Source organism: Anser anser, assembly GCF_964211835.1.
Source record: "Anser anser genome assembly, chromosome: Z".
Classification (NCBI taxonomy): domain Eukaryota; kingdom Metazoa; phylum Chordata; class Aves; order Anseriformes; family Anatidae; genus Anser; species Anser anser.
Window position 1 is genome coordinate 18,334,558 of NC_139723.1, and position 18,159 is coordinate 18,352,716.

An 18,159-nucleotide genomic window follows, 5' to 3' on the forward strand; every position below is an offset into this window, starting at 1 on the left:
TCTTTCAAAATTAAGATTGTTTTTTCTCCAGGAGCAGAGGCTCCATTATTTAGGACAATTTGTTGTATGTATGTTTAATGTTTTTCTTTTACTACATGGTCGTGACAGTATGACTTTTATTTTTCTTCTTGCTACTGGTAGTTCAATTACTCATGTAGTCTGAAATTATGGTATGTATGAAAATAGATATTCATTTGGGGACGAGGAGGAAATTTCTCTTAATTTTTCATAGGCCGTGTTAATAAATTACTTATGATTTATTTATGAGACCCTTGGCTTATTAATCAAACTCTTGTTTGCTACTCCTTGATAGCAGATCCGGACCTTCATTTAGAATGGGTTGGGGAATGGCTGAACTTGTTGAACTCAGATGAATCAATTTTCAACAGACTGAAGGGAGAAGCTTTGAGCAGGGAGGTTGGACTATATCATCTCCAGAGGTTCCAACCAACCTTGTCCATTTTATGACTCTCTGAAGACTTTGTTGCATTGCCTGCTTAGATGAAGAAGCCGAAGGATGAGCAAAATGGGATCAGTATTGCCAGATTTGTACGTTACTGCAGAAATGCTTCTGGTGATTGTTTCTCTAGACAGAGGCATAGGTGGCTGCAGCCATTTTGGGGAGGCAATGTGGAATAGTGTGGCCTTGAACGCTTCAAACATCCTGCAGACAGCAAGGCAGAGGCACTGGGCTGGGTATAAAAATACCTACGCTGACTGTCCTAATCATGCTGGAGGTTGGCTGTGATACCCTACTTTCTCACACTGATCTCAGTGGAGCTAGAGGAGGTGGCAAGTGGAAGGGAGTGTCTGTTCTCACTAGCTGTGTTTGTTCTTTTTAACTTACAGTGTAACTGACGGGTTGGAAAAGAAATTCAAATTGATGCAAAGATGAATTGTGCTTAAGCCTTCCCCGGGAGATATTTCTTAACTGTTCTTTAACACTTCCTGGTGGCAGAAATTCTGTAAGTTTCTTACACATTATATACTGGGGTAAGATATCTGTAAAGCTGGAAAGATTTCCTTTCCAGATATAAATATTGGCTCTATATTCTATTTGCTAGGTTTTACTATATGAACTGGCCATGGGATATAGATCCCTTTTGTAAGAGTCTTCTGCATATATCAAATATATGAACTTGATCATCTCTTTTATTCTAAACAAATACATATTTTCAAATTTTTAATGTCACGTTCCTTCTCTTTTTTATAACTTCACGCTGCTGCTTTTATCTGAACTCTCTTTGTTTGCCTACATTAGAAGTAAGTAAATGAAACTGGGCACAGTGTGCTGGCTGATACCTCACTTCTACAAAAATAAAAAAAAATAAGAAGAAATGTACCTCCATGTGCTGTCAATGCACTAGAGGGGGCAGCAGCATCCCATTGTTGATGCAGCTTGTGATCCTCAGTAAGTTCATAATCCTTTTTCACAGATTTAGAGCAGTTACTAGGATCCTCTTGACAGAACATTTCAGGATTTAAGTTATATCAGTACTATAGAAGAAGGCATGGTGGCATGGTTCCTTTGGTGGCAGTGTTTTTTTTGTTTGTTTTTCTCCTCAAAATCTGGAACCACATTTCATTTTGTAGTAAAGGCAGGGGAGAGGGAAACTATCTACATTTGAAATGCTCAGTATCAGAATTCTGAGAGACTGATCTTTTTTTTTTTTTTCCATCCTTTTTTCACTCCTCTCCACGCCCTTCTCCCTGCCCCCAAATCCGTGACACTGAAAAAGAGGAGATTAAAGACCAGCATAAAGAGCTCTGCAGAGACTGACTGCAGAGGTCACTCTTCCATAGAGAAAAAAAGTTCTAAGACTCGTTTTTTTCCTTGGGAAAAACAAAAAACAAACAGGAGTTTCAGGAAAGAATGCCATAATACAAATCTCTCCATTGGAAATTCTCTGAAAAGAACAAAAACTGGTTTAGGAAGATCAAAGAATTCTTGGTTGTTATCGTGGGAGCAAGGATGCATATTTAGTCATGGGGTCAGAGCTTATGAAGGAGAACCAAGCAATCTTGTTTTTAAAGGACCATTTTGATGGTATTTATTGTATTTTGTTTCAGATCACATTTTCCAAATAAACTTACAGAAATAAATGAATACTTATATAAGTTAATCTACCATGTCTGTAAGGAAACTCATTAAAAAATAAGCTGAGCCACCACTAGAGTTTCCAGAGCAACTAGTATTTTCTACATCTTACACAGATTTCATCTGCTATGAGTAAATGATCTTCTATGGCAGGAATCTCAGAAAAACAAAAGTGATAACATATCTGTGTGTTATTTGGATGAGAGAGGGAAAAAACAAGGGAGAGTAGAAATTGTGAGTGTAAATATCTTTTCTGGATTATGCTTCAAATGTCATGTAACTCTGAAGTCAAGGAAGTGATTTGTTAGCCCCAGTAAAAGTCTTATGCAATTAATTGTACTTGTGTGTGTCATTGTATTACATTTCCAAGAAAATTTTCCAGTGAGGACAGATACTCAGGAATCAGTGGCTGCAAGATACATAATTTGTTATCCATTCAGATTTGCATCAACCAAATGGCTGAGACATGTCACTGTAAGTGGAGCTCTGGGTCCTCTTTAGAAGCATGTGAAGAAAAAGCTCACTTTAGAACCCAGTCTGTATAAACAAGACTCAAATATAGAGTGGTCAACTTGATCTGCATAAAAATGAAGTGTAGTCGTATTTAGAGTTTTCACCCAATAAGGCAGTACCTCTCCTAGTGTTTAGCTTGATGTCTTCTCTGTGGTCACAAGCATAGAATTGTCCCAATGAAGGCATAAGATTGTCTAAGATTGCCTCACTTCTCATTTTTTAAATGAAAAAGGTCTCTGTGTTTGAATCCAGGCCTGTTACTGAAAAGCCAAGTAGCCTTATTTTTGTTTTGCTGTTATGAACTGTTTGAATTTCCTATCCTTTAAAGCTTGTTATCTAGCTATAATCACTGTAGAGACTAGTGTTTAGAAGGATAAGGAAACAAAAGCATTGTTATTCTTATGAGTGTAAAATTGTACTAAGAATCAGCGTAGTATTTGTTGCAAAAATAAACTCAGTTACAGGAAATTCTGTCTCCCCTCCCTCGCCAAAGAGTTTGCCCATGTGCAAAACAGATTTAAAATAAGTAAATTAATTAATTACAATATAAAGCAAACAAACAAACTGACATATGTTTCTGGCATACTTTTAGTTTCAGATGAGTTCTGAAATTGCAGATTGAAGGCAGCTTCTTTTCCAGAAAACCTTAAACTATGCTGGTTTATAACTCATAATTTATCGTAAGTAGAAGCTGCCAAGGTCTGTTTTTTCATACGCCCTGAAAGGTGCATTTTAGGTTTTTGAAGGTTAGTAAAAGGTGTTTTTCTCTTCAGTCTTCTTGTTCATTCATTAACAGCTATACGAACACAGTTATCCTGAAAGGCCATATGGAACGTATTTGAAACAATGGTGAACAGACTTTTGCTCATGCTACTGTTCTATATTTTTAAGTTGCAAAGTGAATCTCACTAGCCTGTCTCCCTGAGAGCAGTATCTATTTTAAAAATCAGATCCTTGTCTTAGTCCTTGGCTCTCTGTGGTGATAAAGTGCTGTTGGACATTCCATCAGGGTAGAGTTAAACACTTTCTCTACAAAATGGAAGAGAGATACCATCTTTCTTTACCTAAGAATCCTTAATAGATAAAATATACAGATCCATCTTGTTCAGCACAGTAGGCTAATTCTGAGGCAGACTTGAATTGTAACTTTTGGGCTAAGCAATACTTTTCTCCATTTCTCCTGTTTTCCACGATTCTTTTTATTCTTCTTATTTGTCATCAAAGTCATTTGATGTTGAAGAACAGCATTCTCATTAATTCTTCTCTTTCAACTTGAGTTCATTGTCTGATCTTAACTTCCTATTCCGATATCACAATAGCTTCTGTTACTATTTCTGAAAACATGGTGTTCTTGTATTGAATCAGTAATGCACAGCTTCGTGCCTTACGAGGAGCTGTCTCACTTAGTGCGCTTGTCTTTGACAATAGATTGCTGTGGGCAGTAAAGTCACCATGACCTTGCTGTGTACTTTGCCAGTGCCCGTGTAGCTGAGCGCTGCTGCTGCCTGGTGGGTTGGCTTCTGCTGGCACAATAGTTGGTGGGAATATTTGCTCTCAGCTGCAGTAGATGCTGTTGCAGTCCCTTGTATCAATTCCAGAGGCAGTACGTGGATTAAATGAAGGACCTAAACCATGCAAGATAGAAAAAGCTGCATGTGTTTCATAAATTACTTGTAATTGGGTTATAAAGATTTTTATCTCTTTCAAAGGCAGGTTGAAATAAGCTCGTTTCTTTAGAAATTGGCTGAACATTACAAATTGAGAATATGTATGATGGTCCCAGTAATGCAGTGATTCAAATGATAACTCAAACTCGTGATGTATAGGAATTATTTGTGTTACCAGCTACTGTGTATACAAGTGTGAGAAAAAGAATAATACCTTTGTTACAGTGCAGGGAAATATACCCAGAAATTTGAGTAAAGGGAATGCTTAAGAGGTTCCATGAGGTTATTATCCAAATGTTGTCCTTGAAAGTTTGTATTTCTTCACAGAAACCGACAGCAAAGAGATTTCATATGGGTTTCTATTATGACAGCTGCTATGCTTGTGGTTTCATTTTGTGAAGCTTTGCCATTTTGAACAATACCTTATTTTTTCAGTTCCCAAAGTTTTACTCAATAGTAGATTTTTAAGGAGTTGTTCAGCTTTTTGTATGAACTGTGCTATTCCCAGAGGAGAAGAGTGGGCTGGTGTATCAATGCTGTATGTATTATTCCTGCTGATTCATTACATCTAAAACCGTTCAGATGTTGGAGTAACACATTTCTTTGCTAATGGGTATATGTTCCGGATCTTAGCTTGAAAGAGAATCACGTGGAAACATCGATATGTATAATTTTGGGGGTTGCTTAGTAGCGTCCTGTAATCCTTTCCCATTTTCTACTTTTAAAAAGCAAGCCACATACTTTTAAAAATTCATTACCAAAGTCAGACAGCCCCCCCTCCTCCCCCCCAGTTATTCAATTCCTGTTATTTTTGCTAATGTAATTTTGTTTTAGCAATCAGATTCAAGAGTTGCTAAATCATCTATTGAAATTGAAATAAATTCTTTTCTATTCATCCTGGGGGTTAGTAGCATGACATTTAATTGTTTTCACAGCAGAGTAATAAACTGTAGAAACTAAGACTAAGGCCATGGTACTTTATTGTATGTACCACTGCAACTTTTATAGCTACACATTTGAATGTCTGTGCTGGTTTTGTGGTATGCTTTGGCACATACTCCTAAGGCAAAAATAGGTATGCGTAGAACAAAACTGAAAGACATCTCCTAGATGTGTGATGCAGTTACATGTATAGTCACCAAAGAGTGCCTTTACTCTAGTTAGGTGGTTTACCTTTGCTTTTGTTAGTAGGAGGTTCTCCAGAATCTATACCCTGAAGACTTATGCCCTGTTTTCAAACTCTGCCTACCTTTTCTGTAAGAGTCATGTTTTGTCCAAAGTTTTTTTGTTTGTTTTTTTATGACACTTCCTCTGACTTTTAAAGAGCAAACTTAATTGTCTTTGTATTGCAATCCTTATGTAAGCTAAGCAGGTTTAGTTGCTGATACAAATAAGCTTTCAGTTCCCTGAAATTCCAAGCATCCTTTTCCTGTTTTTGTGCCAACTTGAATCATATTTCTTGCAAATGGATTACCAGATTTGCATGCAGCAGTTCTGATGAGGTCTTACCAGTACCTGATGCTGTGACTTGCAAAATGTTCAAGCAGTTTAATAGCTGGACTTCTTCTCTTGTTCTGATTAGTTGTTTTCTGTAAAACAGTAAATCTTGCATCATTTCTGTAATAGTTGGTGTTTGTGTTCTTGTTCATTACCAGACTGAATCTGTTATTCGTTTTCTTCTAAGTTTGAGAAAGAGTAGAGGTACTGAAGATAATTGCTTTGCTGCTTATTTCAAATGTAGGATGTGCTATACTACTCCCTGAAAATCCCTGACTAAATGAAAAGCTGCAAAATGAGCTCACGCAGTATCTGACAGAAAGAGTCTGTATAAGACAGAGAAATTATAAATGCAGTAGTCTTACATGGACAACACAATTGTGTACACACAGACATACACATAAACAATCCACTGACAATAATAATTAGTATCAATTTATTATTTTTTCAAGTTTTTGTTTCTCTGCTCATTAAGAAAATTATTTATTCACTCAACAGTAGGAAAGAACTCCAGATCTGTTTTCTTCTTTTGGCTGGGATTCAAGTTTTCAGATTTTTTGGTTGTTGTCCTGATCCGTCTTAAAGAAATGTTAGGCTTTGCCATTCAAGTCCTGATCCAGTAAGATCTCGTTGTTGTCTTATATGTAAACATGTGAGAGCTCCAGTCTAACAAAGTATATATGTGTGCTTAACATTACACCTGTGATACTTCTGTCTTCAACGGGATTAGTAACATATTTATAATTGATCGAATTTTATACTCTTTGTTGGCGTGAAGCAGCTAGGATTAGAAGATAGAATTGATGTTCACTATTAACTAGCAAAGTTAATCCATTGATCACCTCACTGGAATAACAGTTTATGCTTTCTTTTTCTCTCTTTTTTTTTTTTTTCCAGTGATGTATGTTGGTGCATACAGTGGTAGTATTACTTCTATACTTGAGAACAAGAGAGACTTGGACGTTCAAAGCATCTAATTCAGAGCAGTTTAGGGTCGGCCAAATTGTTAGTCTAAACAAATGACAATATTAAACAGATACTTAAAAAAATAGTTTACTAGTGGTTCAATTAGAAGTGAAGCTGTAGTTAATATACAGTTGTAGTGCTGCAATGGAAATGGTATCTGGTGAGTTGCAGCACATTCTTGCATCTTCAAAATGATCTTTTAAAAGTACGCTGAAAGTACAGTAAGCCTTGGTGTATTTCCAAAGATCTGTGTTTGAGCTACATCTCTATAGATAAATTTTCAGTTTGGTGTGAGACTGCATTGCCAGACCAGCCCCGCAGATACTCAGTTTCTTGCCACTGAAACTTCTGAGTGAACAAAGAACAAGGATGACTTTTTTTTTTTCTCTTTTGCTCTGCCAAAAGAAATCAGTATGTGAAGTCCGCTTTAAATATATTGGAAATGCAGTCTAATTAAAGAAGTCAAGCTATTTACTAAAATATGATTGAAGCTGTTTCCTTGCAGAACAGACAAAAGAAGTTATTTTTGGTCTTAGGAAAACAAGCAGTGCATGAGGCTGGCAGTTTTACAGAAGTGAAGTTTGCGAACAGTAGTATTATAAGTATTCCTCTTACAGCGTAAGCATTATGCCATGTTAGTGCATATGTTTTTCATGGATATTGCATTGCAAACGGAATGTTCAAGCACAAAAGTAAGACCGGTGTTTTAGATTTGCCATACTGAAAATAGTATCACAAGATCTGTGCTTTAGTGTTGGGGAAATTGACGACAAATGTAGCCCAGTTTCCGATTTTTTTTTTTAAGTTTTAAAAATATATACCATGTTGTCTAAATGATTATTCTTGTTCTTTAGTTTTTGGAATTCTTTTTTCTTAGCATTTTGTGTATTTAAATAAAGATATTAAAAGGTGGGTTGTTGAGTAACATAAATGTACCTTAACTTTGTGAAGCTTTTATGTTCAGAAATTCAGCTTTTCTTTAATAACAGTGTAAATCTAGATAATTTTTTTCCTAATTTCTAGCACTTAACTTGTCTCTCACTCTGCTCTTCAGCATGCTGTAGGTCCCTTGACTCTCTTGAGATACTTTGTTGTGTTTAAGTCTGAACTGAGGTTAGAAGGCAAAACTATAATTTAACTTTATTGTGTAATATGAAGCTGAAGCAGACTGGATAGTGCATAAAGTACTATTGTTAATTGTTGCTGAAAAATATACCTCTTTGATTCTGAAGAGAAAGATACAAGTGGTTGCAAAACCCGAGAAATTCACCTGTATAGAAGGAATGGTAAGAATGACTGGTATCAAGTATCGTTTAACTTTTCTCTGGATGCTGACTGCCTTTCCAAGGATGTATGAGAAGGACTACGAGTGAAATGATTGACAAAATAAAAATGGAGGAGAACCAGGAACTCCTACGAGAAAGTGTCCCCTGTGCAAGCGTGGAAATGCTTGTTTTTCTGTTCAGCCTGAATTCCTGTGGAATCCCCTTTGTGATTCTCCTGAGCAGAGAGAGTTGGGGTACAGGGTTGATGGCAACATGCTTCAGCTTCAATCCTGCTGCCTAGGAGACTGTCCAAGTTCATGGGAGTTTCTGTTTTACAAGAGGAACAATATTTCATAAATGTGATGCTGTTCCTACCTCAGTAAGCCTGAATGGTCCCTTGTGTAAGAAATTATAATTCCTTAGTCTTCCTTGCCACTCAGAAACTCCCAAACCTCCTCTGAATAAACTGACACAATAGGATTTCATCTTGAAATTGTGCCTTTCTCTGAGCCACATGGTGCTGTGTGCATTGTTATAATGGATTAAAAAAAAAACAACAACAACAAAAAAACCTGCAAATCAGATTCTTTTGCATGGAAGTTTTTTAAAGAAGTTGAATTTTAGATCATTATTGTCAAGCAGGAGTGAAATGACTTAGTCTCCTGAGGATCACAGGACACTGAGTGATATGGGAATGTAGACAGGAGAGCAGGGATGGCTATAAATAAACAAAAGGAATACATTCAGTTAGATTATAAGAAAATAGTGTCATGCAAGCAAAAGAAGTACTCTTGGAGCAGGAAATTTCCCCCAAATTTGATGAAAGAACAAGGGAGCGAGAAAAATAATAATGTCCTTAATGAATTATGTAAAATCTTGCATTTTCATCAGTGTGGCTGTTACGATTTATCAAAGGGCAGTAACATGTGTGAGAGATATGATTCAGTAGATGCCTCGACGTATAATTATTTGTTCTAGAATTGTGCCCCTTGTGTTGACCAGTTGGAATACTGCTTCTCATAATGCCATTTTATAATGGTAATTATAAAACTTTTCTGGAAACTGTACAAGTTATAGTTTGCAATAAAGTGCCGTATTTCATATTTTACAGGAATTATTATTTCTTATAAATCTCATTTGAAAGTTCAAGGATGCTACATCCTGCTGAGCCATTGGGTGTTTCTATTTTCAGTACTTTGTGTGCTACTCGAGTCATATTGATTTCCAAATACTATAAATCTGTACAAAACAGGAAGAGTGTAATAGCCTTATACAGTAGTTGAGCTGTTTCTTTTTCTAATTAGAGTATTTATTAAAATTGAACAAGAATAGCATAATATAATAAGAAGCCGCATTTTCTGTGTTTGCAACCCAAGCTACTGTTTGAACTTATTCCAGTTGTTTCTTGTCATTGTTAAATTGTAAGCTTTATCTACTGTGAAAGCAAGTAATGGAGAAACTTTCTTTTAATATCCCCTCAGAAGCTAGGAACATACAATATGAGTAGGGCAGAAGAGAATAAATCTTAACAACAGCAAATAGTTGAATAAGGAATTGTTGTCCTTGTGTCTGTGTTATCTATGTGATCTAGTTAACTGTATTTCATTACAATAACCGATATTCTGGGACACCAACTTGCTATAATTAAGCTACTTTTTGTTTTGGCTACCCACATGTTCTTAAATACAGGACTTTGATAAACTCGTGGTTGTGAAATACTGCTGGCAGTTCATACTTACCTGTTGTGTGAGCAAGGATGCCTGCAATGTTTTGACTTACAGAGTAAATTAAGAAATGAAGCAACAGTGTTTTCTTCTGATATGCATGGATACTAGAGTACTTCCCTTTTTCTTAGGCAGAAACCCAGCGGTACCTGCTTTGTTCCCCTCTGGAGGTTTTAAGTTCTGAGACTTGATGGTTCCAAGTAGCTGTTCATTTCCTACGAGTGATCAACAGTCTGCCAGATTTCCTGCTCAGACGTTAACTATTCTGGTGGAAATGGTCCAATAGGGTTTATTTTTGTGCTGTTACGAGATTTTATTCACTTCTCCTCGAGCACGTCTGTGCCGTTACCCGAAGGACAGCAACAAATGTCAGCACTGCTGTGCCGCAGGAGGCTGGAGCCGGCACCGTCCCTGTGCACTGTGCTGTAAGGCAGGGAAAGCTCTCCTCCTGCCGACTGAGAGATTCCCACCCTGGGAGAGAGAAATGGGTGCAGACTCAGTGCTTTGTGTTTTGGCTAACAGCATTTTGCAAATGTCCACCTGGCCTCTAGTATTCGTACGTGTACTGGATTGCATGGGATTGGGTACTCCTTTGGGACACACAGAGGTGCACCTGAAGGCATTGGCTGTCAGCTGTTTATATCCCACAGGCTTATCCTTTACTATTAATTAATGGAATTCTTTTAGTTTAAAGAAGGAAGAAATCAGCAGGTTATACTTATTAATATAAAGGGTTTATTAATCAGGGTGGTGCCGGATGGTTTGGACCTTATCCAAGCTGTGAAAAGCTAACTGGGCTATTTCTGTAGTTCCTCATGAACTTTAACTGTAGTAGTTGCTTGTGTACAGGCAAATCTCAGTGTACATTCAAACACAGGTCAGTGTTAAGTCCGAAGATGCATAATAAACTTGAAACAACAGAATGTTAAATCAGAATTTGCCTAGGCACATGTCCTACCACTATCTGTCTTCGTCTCATACAGCTGGTTCCTGCTCTTTAATAATCTTTAAAATACAGTCTTGTTCCAAATCGGTCCTTCATTGTTCTTGCATCCTCTGCTCTGCAGTTTGGTGTAGCTGATGCTAAGGTCTGCCTCTGTGAGGATACGTCAAGAGTGTGGACTGCGCAGTGCTGAACAACAAAAAAATGGGAGAATGATGTAAGGGCAACAAGTAATTAGTGCATTCTGTATTCAGAAGCCTCTCCTCAAAGAATCCAAGTATGGGGATAGAAGGATTAGGCCTGTGAATTAAGGGCCTACCAGGAAATTTGTTACGTTGAAGACCAAGGATATAAATGAATAAAAGATACGCTAACTTGGGGTTAAAATTATTCACTGGTGAATACCTGGTGTACCTTTGGAAGGTGTATAGAGTAGCTAATACGAAAAGGCTCTAGAAACCAGAAAGTGCATGATTTAATGTGTTCAGTTTCCACTGAAGGATTTTCATTCTGCTTTTCTGCAGTGATGCTTCGCTGCATTTTCACTGCCTCTGCAGATGCCCTGGCAGCTCTGGGCACAGAACACCTAGGCTCCGTGGGGCAAAGTGGTGACACATCCTCCTCTCCCTGGCAAAGTCTGGACTTTAAGTAGGTATGACAAGTTAGGGCTTTTCCCAGCACAAGGTTTACTCATCACAAATTACACCAGACTTGCCTGGGGTTTCATTCTGAGATGCTCCTTTCACTTTCCCCTTGCTATACTTTCTGAATTCATTGTCATATATGCCAGTAGGCTATTAGTAATTCCATGACACGAAGGCATTTTTGTTCATCTCTAGGGAACCTTTGTAGCTGAATCATTCCCACACAATCAATTCAGTTCAGCCCTGAAAGGAGGCATTCTTGATTCCTTGGGATAAATATATACTCTTTTCAAATCACAAGATGCAGCTCTTCCAGACTCCTCTCACTAATAACTCCACTAGTTACCACACTGAGAGTTAACGGAGTGAATGCAGCTAGGGTGTTTGCAAATATGTGCTGGAATGTAAATGTGTGAATGCAGCATAGACAATAATGCATTGTTCTAGTTCATTCACATCTCTATTCATATATCTTGTAGCAATTTTCAGGCCCCTGAGAACCATCTTCTAGTCCAGCCTCCTGGCTATCACTCCTGTATGGTTTTGTCAGGCTGTGGCTTTCTTCAGGAGTTCATCTCCAAGCTCCAAAGAAATGAAAGGATGGACAACCTCTGCTAATTGCAGAGGTTTTCCTATCTGTGAACCCTTGTTGCTGACCCATTCCCAGGGACTGTTGGCAGATCCCTGACTTCATAACCGAGGCCACATTACAGGGATGACAAGTACATTATTTTTCATTGCCTGACTGTCGGAGGCATGATCTGAAAGCATCTGAGACACTACTGACACGCTTGAACTCCATTAACTAAGCTTTGGGACATTGAAAAAGTATCAGACTTAAAAGTGTATTTTTATACTTTTTTTTCTCTCTTCACTTCTCGTAGGAAAACCTGAAAGAAGGCACTAGGAATCTCTGAATAAAGCTTTTAGTTTCAAGTGTAAAACTGCTGAAGTTCTCGTGTTTCATTTGTGTGTGCATGGCTCAGCAAGTCCTTACAGGCTGTAATTCAGATGGAGGAGAGTCTAGGAAGAAGGAGTTAGCACATGAGGTGCTGTAAGGGGAAATCTTAAGGGCGGCCAATTCAGGAAGAATGCTTTCGTTGAACTTGAGTTTTCAGTACTCAGTTAATGCCAAACCATAACAAGGATTTGAATATTAACTCCTGTACTGCGTTTTCCCAGAGTGTTATATATGCCCTTCCTCTGTTTGTTTTCTGTATGTGATTGAGTCTTGTTTTGGTGAGCCAGAGTCTCTGAAGACTTAATATTTTGAGTTACTTTATCCATGGTATTTTGCTGGCTTATTATGAGTACAATGCTTGCCAATGCTCTCTATTAACTTTCATAGTTATCCTCACAAGCGGTAATTGATCTTTTGGTGAATTTAAATATCCTTTCTTCAAAGGTGTGCTGAGAGATTTTTTTCTTCTGTGTCTGAGTGATAATCTTCTTTATTATATTTACTACTTTTAACAAAGCTCTGGTTTCTCAGCTAATTAAATTGTTTTTTTTTTCTTTTTTTTTTTAATTTTATAGAAGTATTTTCATCTTCAGCTTTTTTTCACTTCTTGAGATATTTTGAAAATTAAAATGATAATATGAAAAAGCCACAAGACATATGTTATCCAGTCTTGGTTTAGACATTTGTAATAGATTCTTGAGCCTCAAGTGAGAACACATCAAGAAAAGTTTAATTCACTTAACCAGAATGACGAAGGAAGTTTGTACAGCATTATACTTCATTTTGACACAATTCTATTCACATTTTAATTGAATTAACTCATGATCTATGTATCCATGAGTTAAGATTGTATTAATTTCCATTTCTTTATTCCATTCGATGCGTTTCAAATACAACATTTTAAGAGCAGCTGTTGAGGGGTTGTACATCATGCTCCTATTCTGTTATCCCCCGAATGTTGGCATATAGATTGCATTAATAGAACACATTCCAGTTGAAATACTGTCTGAATAGATTATTTTTAGTACTATATATATGTTACAGAACTTAAAATTTAAACATTCTTTTAAATCATTGTAATGATCTATACTGTCAAGCCAGGTTAAGTCAGCAGAAATTGTCTGAAACTTACTTAGAGATCCCCAAAGAAAAACATGCCATATTTCCTTCTCGAGCAGGCAGATATTTTTGTGTCTTTATTATAAAAAAAAAATAAAATATGTAGGAAACACTGTTTTTCCTATGCAAACATGAGTTCTTCTGTCTTGCTAACTGCAATATTATAAAGGTCTGTTCTACATGGATTCACTACTCTGAAGGCTTTGTTCAACAAAACAAACCACGGCATTTTAATTAAGGGCCTTTAGGTCTTCTTCCGTATTCTGTCCTCAAAGTTGTAAAGTAAAAGGATTTTGCTATTTTATTTTTAATTAGGAAGAATAATTTCTTCTTAATCTTAGAGCACAGTTCTCTAGTGAGATGCTGTGCTATGCTGTTTTGTTTTGTTGACAAATGGAGTATTCTGAATATTTGTTAGTTAGAGTTACTAGTTTTATCAAGCTTTGAACATGTTGGTGTGCTCTTACTCATCCTTGGCATTCAGTGTTTGAGGAGAGTCATGGCAACTAAGGTCATCGTGAGCTTCACCAATCAGAGACATGTTTTTCTAGGGATTTTCCATTTCAGGAAGGGCATCAAGGTTTTGGGATAATAACAGGAAGAAATGGATAGCAAGTGGAATGCCTGAATTTTGAGGGGTGAATTTTATTTTATTTATTTTTTTTTTTCTAATTTTTTTTTTTTTCGATCAGTTCCTACTGGAAACTGGCTAAACAATAAAAAAGGTGAACGGATTCGTTTGCTGGAAGCTGTATAACAGAAAATTATGGGGATGGTGGGAGCTTGGTAAGTTGGAGCCGTGTCAGCTTTTGCTGGAATTTGGGAAATAAGATATTTCTGATGAGCAGCATTGCTGACAGACAGCAAAGAGTTGCAGCATATTAGAGACAGGGAGCCAGCATATGGACTTTTATGTAAATGGCCAAAGGCATATTGGTGAGGGCTAGACTTCATCAAGAAGAAATAGAAAAGAAGGGACCTTATATTTCAAGGTTTGAGATAAGTTGTTCTTTATCACTGCATTCAAGGTAACTATGCTTGCTAAGGACAAAAATCCCTATGGTATGAATGTAAAAGTGCCTTGTAATTGAGAGGCAGAAGGTTCTTTGTGATGGCTGTGGACAGTTCATAGTAATAAATACATTTCTCCTAATCATAAGATAGAGATACGGTATAAAAGTTTTTCAGACCTCTCTTACAGAGTGAGTTCTTTTGGAATTAGTAGGAATTTATTTATTTATTCTTCTGCAACAGTTCTTCTCTCCAATGAGGCTAGGACCTTCAAATGTCAAACCAAAAGAAATGAGTCTGAATTCAGTATCTGAATTTCTTCTAAAAGGAGCCCAAAGATTCCTTTTCAGTTTCTGAAGAGTATGGAAAGGTGGAACGTGGTGAAGAGACTACTGCTGCTGGTGTTTTCATTGTTTATTTGTTTCATTTTCATTTATTTTTTTTATTATTATTTTTAAATTACGGCTGGTTAGTGTGTGAATATTGTATTATGATACAGGTTCTGCCTAGGCTGCTGAATTGGGAGCAGGAGGCTATATGGCTTATGAGATAAAGAAGTTTACCCGAGTCTCAGGAATTGAGCATGCTGCATAAAGCGTATAGAAATCTGGCAGTTCAGAGTATGCTGTGTCAGTGTTACTGCATGTGATGCTTTACTACTTGCATTTTTCCTATTTTATTTTTTTTACCTTAGAGAAATAAGACACTCTTTGTCCATTTTTATGGTCTTTATTCAGGAATATTTTTAATAAAACGAATACCCTACAATCAGCTGTCATCTAGGCAGCATAAAGTAATGTTCTTATTCATTTTATGGATTTAGAAGAAAAGGAATGGAAAGTGAGGGAGACTGAGCTTTAACACAGCAAAAATAGTCAGCAGTTTATAGCCAGTGTGGGCTTTTGAGATGCTTTACTCAATTTGATAAATTATTCACAGATGACTGCAAATTCTAGCCAAATTGCTTATTTAAATGCATCATTACTGGACACCTCGCCAGCTTCTCATCCATTTCAGCACGGTTTACTTCTACTTCATTTCAAGGCTTACTTAAGAAAACCACTTTATTTTTCTTGGTTTACTGGCTGTGCTCAGAAAATGACTTTACTACTCTTTTAAAGCCATTTATGTGTTGTTCACATTGCAACAGATAAGTTGTTTATGAGACTTTTTTCCTACTTACCTAGGCCTCTTTATATGATAATGCCTAAAGTAGTCTATTGTTTTACAAAGGGTAGTTTATTCATTGATTCTTAGATTTTACCTTAAACATTTGGTTACTTGGGTATTTTAGGCAGAATGGCTAAGGATTTCTGGATACAACATATAGTACGTCTAATGTCTTTTCGTGCTTAAGTGTTTTAACTGCAGTGTAAGTAAAAATAGCTTGGATTTTGTGTTCACAACCCAGTTTTAATTGGCATGTTGGGAATGCCACAGTTGTGGTCCAACCCTCCACTTTGGAGAGTAGGAAACCAATTTCCAATAGGAAAAAAAAAAAGACAACTTTATTACATCTTCTTTCATATTAATTTTATATGATTACAAAACCCACCAACAGTGAGAAATAACAGCTACTTACTGTGCTTTGTCCTTTGCAACAAAAGGCAGTTGTCTTTATCTTCCCCTTTGTCTTTATCAAGAAGGCTGAGGACTGTAACAACTACAAAGCCTTGTTCTTGTCTAATACAAGGTATGGAAAAATAGCATGCAGATAGGGATCTTGGTTTCTTGCCCAGGAACATGTCAAACTCCAAGATAACCTGCACGACTTTGTACTTCGCCCTGTATGACAAAGCAGCAAATGTTTGGCCAGCTGCCACCCAGAAGTGCTGGTAGCCTGGAGGCTTTGGCTAGCCATCAGGCAGCCTGTTGGCAGCATCTGGGAAGCCAAAGCTCCCCGCAGCCTGTTGTAGTGCTGTGATATACCTGGAGTTCAGAAACCCCAATGTCTTCAGAGTTCACCAGCCAGGGATGTCATTGGTTGGGAAGTCCCAAAATGTGGGTGTCCTGGTACTTGGGCTCTGCAGCAGCCTTCTGGACAGATTGGTGGAAAATCTGGGCTGGGAAACCCCAGTAGCCTTGTTTCTTTGATGGTGTTCATGCCCAAGAGGTGGCAGAAGAGCTGTCAGAAAAGCAGAAAGGTTTTTAGCTAAGCTTTTTTCAGAATCAAAATTTTCAGCAGGAAATGTCAAATCAGCACTTTTTAGCGGAAGGTTGCTGTACTGAAACAATCTTAGCCAGCCTTATTAAAAGTTTACAGCCTTTCTGCCTGGAGAAGAAAAGAGAATTGAGGCAGGTAGAAGTCAATGATACCCCCTTTTCATCTGCGTGGTTACAATACTGTTCTGGTGAAGTCTAGGGTAGGTCTGGAAACCAAAACACTCACAAGAAACTCAGGACTTGGGTGTTTGGTTCCTTAGAAGGAACTTGAAACTGCATAAAAGGTTTTGCAGTTCATTTTGGATTTTTTTGAAAATGTGAAGGACAAGGAAGGAGAATATACATAATTCTTAGCCTCCTCATAGTTTAATCCTAATTTATCCTGTTGCAGGTGACAGCAATGGTTTTGCAAGGTCTTGTGTCACCCAAGTTGTTATGCTTATATACAGCAGTTGAAATCTGAAGCATTTTTCATGCTTACACTACTGTTCCTGAATATTTCTTCCACTTCTAAGCTCTTGGTTCAAGGTTGTTTTTGTTTTCAATTACAGTTTAATAATAATAACTTAATTTCAATTAATTATTTGTTTTTTAATTACCAGCATACCAGAGAAAGGCAGAATGGTTTGTGCTGGGTCCATGTATGTTGTAAAGATATGGCTGATGAGACCTCTTTGCAATCTAAACAAGATCCCTATGCATATTCTTGACTGATTTTTCACAAAGGTTACCTTGAGCACAACTGTTATCTTTGTGTAATATTAATTAAATGATATATCCCAAAGTGCATCAACAGTGAACAAATAAAAACAAGCAGATTGCTACTCTTATTAAATTATCTCCCTCTCTTTCTCCTCATGTCTGCCTAGGATTGATATTTCTATTTGGAAATGCCAGATCCCAAAGTGGATGTTTTGAAAAGTGAATGCTGTAATGTGGCAAGGCAGATTTAACTCGAAAGAAGGAAAGATGGCATGATAGGAGGAACAAGTGGCAGGAAGCCAGAGGGCAGAGGCCCACTTCCCGCCCTGCTTCTTTCTATTCGAACATCTTTCTGCAAGTCCCTTAACTTTTACTTCTAAGAACATGCTGCGGTCTAATGCTGTTATAGTTCGTTGTCCTGTGAGTTGAAGTTGAGGTGAGAGTACAAACATCCACATCAAGCAATTTATGATATAGTAAATGTGGATTTAGAATGGATGACAATATTGAAAAGTCAACTAGATAAGAGTAAAAAAAAAAAAGTTAGAAATTATCTTGTAAATCTTTCACCAACAACTGCAAGTAATATACAGTACAGAGTAAAATATCCTTACCATTTCAAGATGCGTTGAGATGTTTGAAACTTTAGATTGTTGTTACGTGCTGCTACAGTTCTCATCTTCTGTATTAAATCTATATTTTACACGTGCTGCTTCTTTTTCTTCTCTTTTTCTCAATATAATTTGTCTGCAAAGTTACTTTTAATGGTTCTATGTAGTGTTAACTCATTTTGGGCTAAGGAGCACTGTTTCTTTCCAAATATTTCTGAAAGCGCAGTTTTGCTGTTATTTTTCATCTTTAAATATAATTTATTCAAGCTTGATCC

At 37.1% G+C, this 18,159-nt stretch overlaps 1 protein-coding gene across 4 annotated transcripts in view; it reads left to right on the forward strand.

Moving 5' to 3' along the window:
* Positions 1–18,159, forward strand: part of COMMD10 (COMM domain containing 10) — a 104,272-nt gene that overhangs the window by 56,715 nt on the left and 29,398 nt on the right. Inside the window, exon 6 of one of the 4 annotated variants that reach the window (XR_014576927.1) lies at positions 850–965. The exons of the other annotated variants lie outside the window; for them this stretch is intronic. The gene's annotated coding sequence lies outside the window, so the exon portion shown is untranslated. The remainder of the gene's footprint in view (positions 1–849; positions 966–18,159) is intronic. 4 annotated transcript variants of the gene reach the window in all.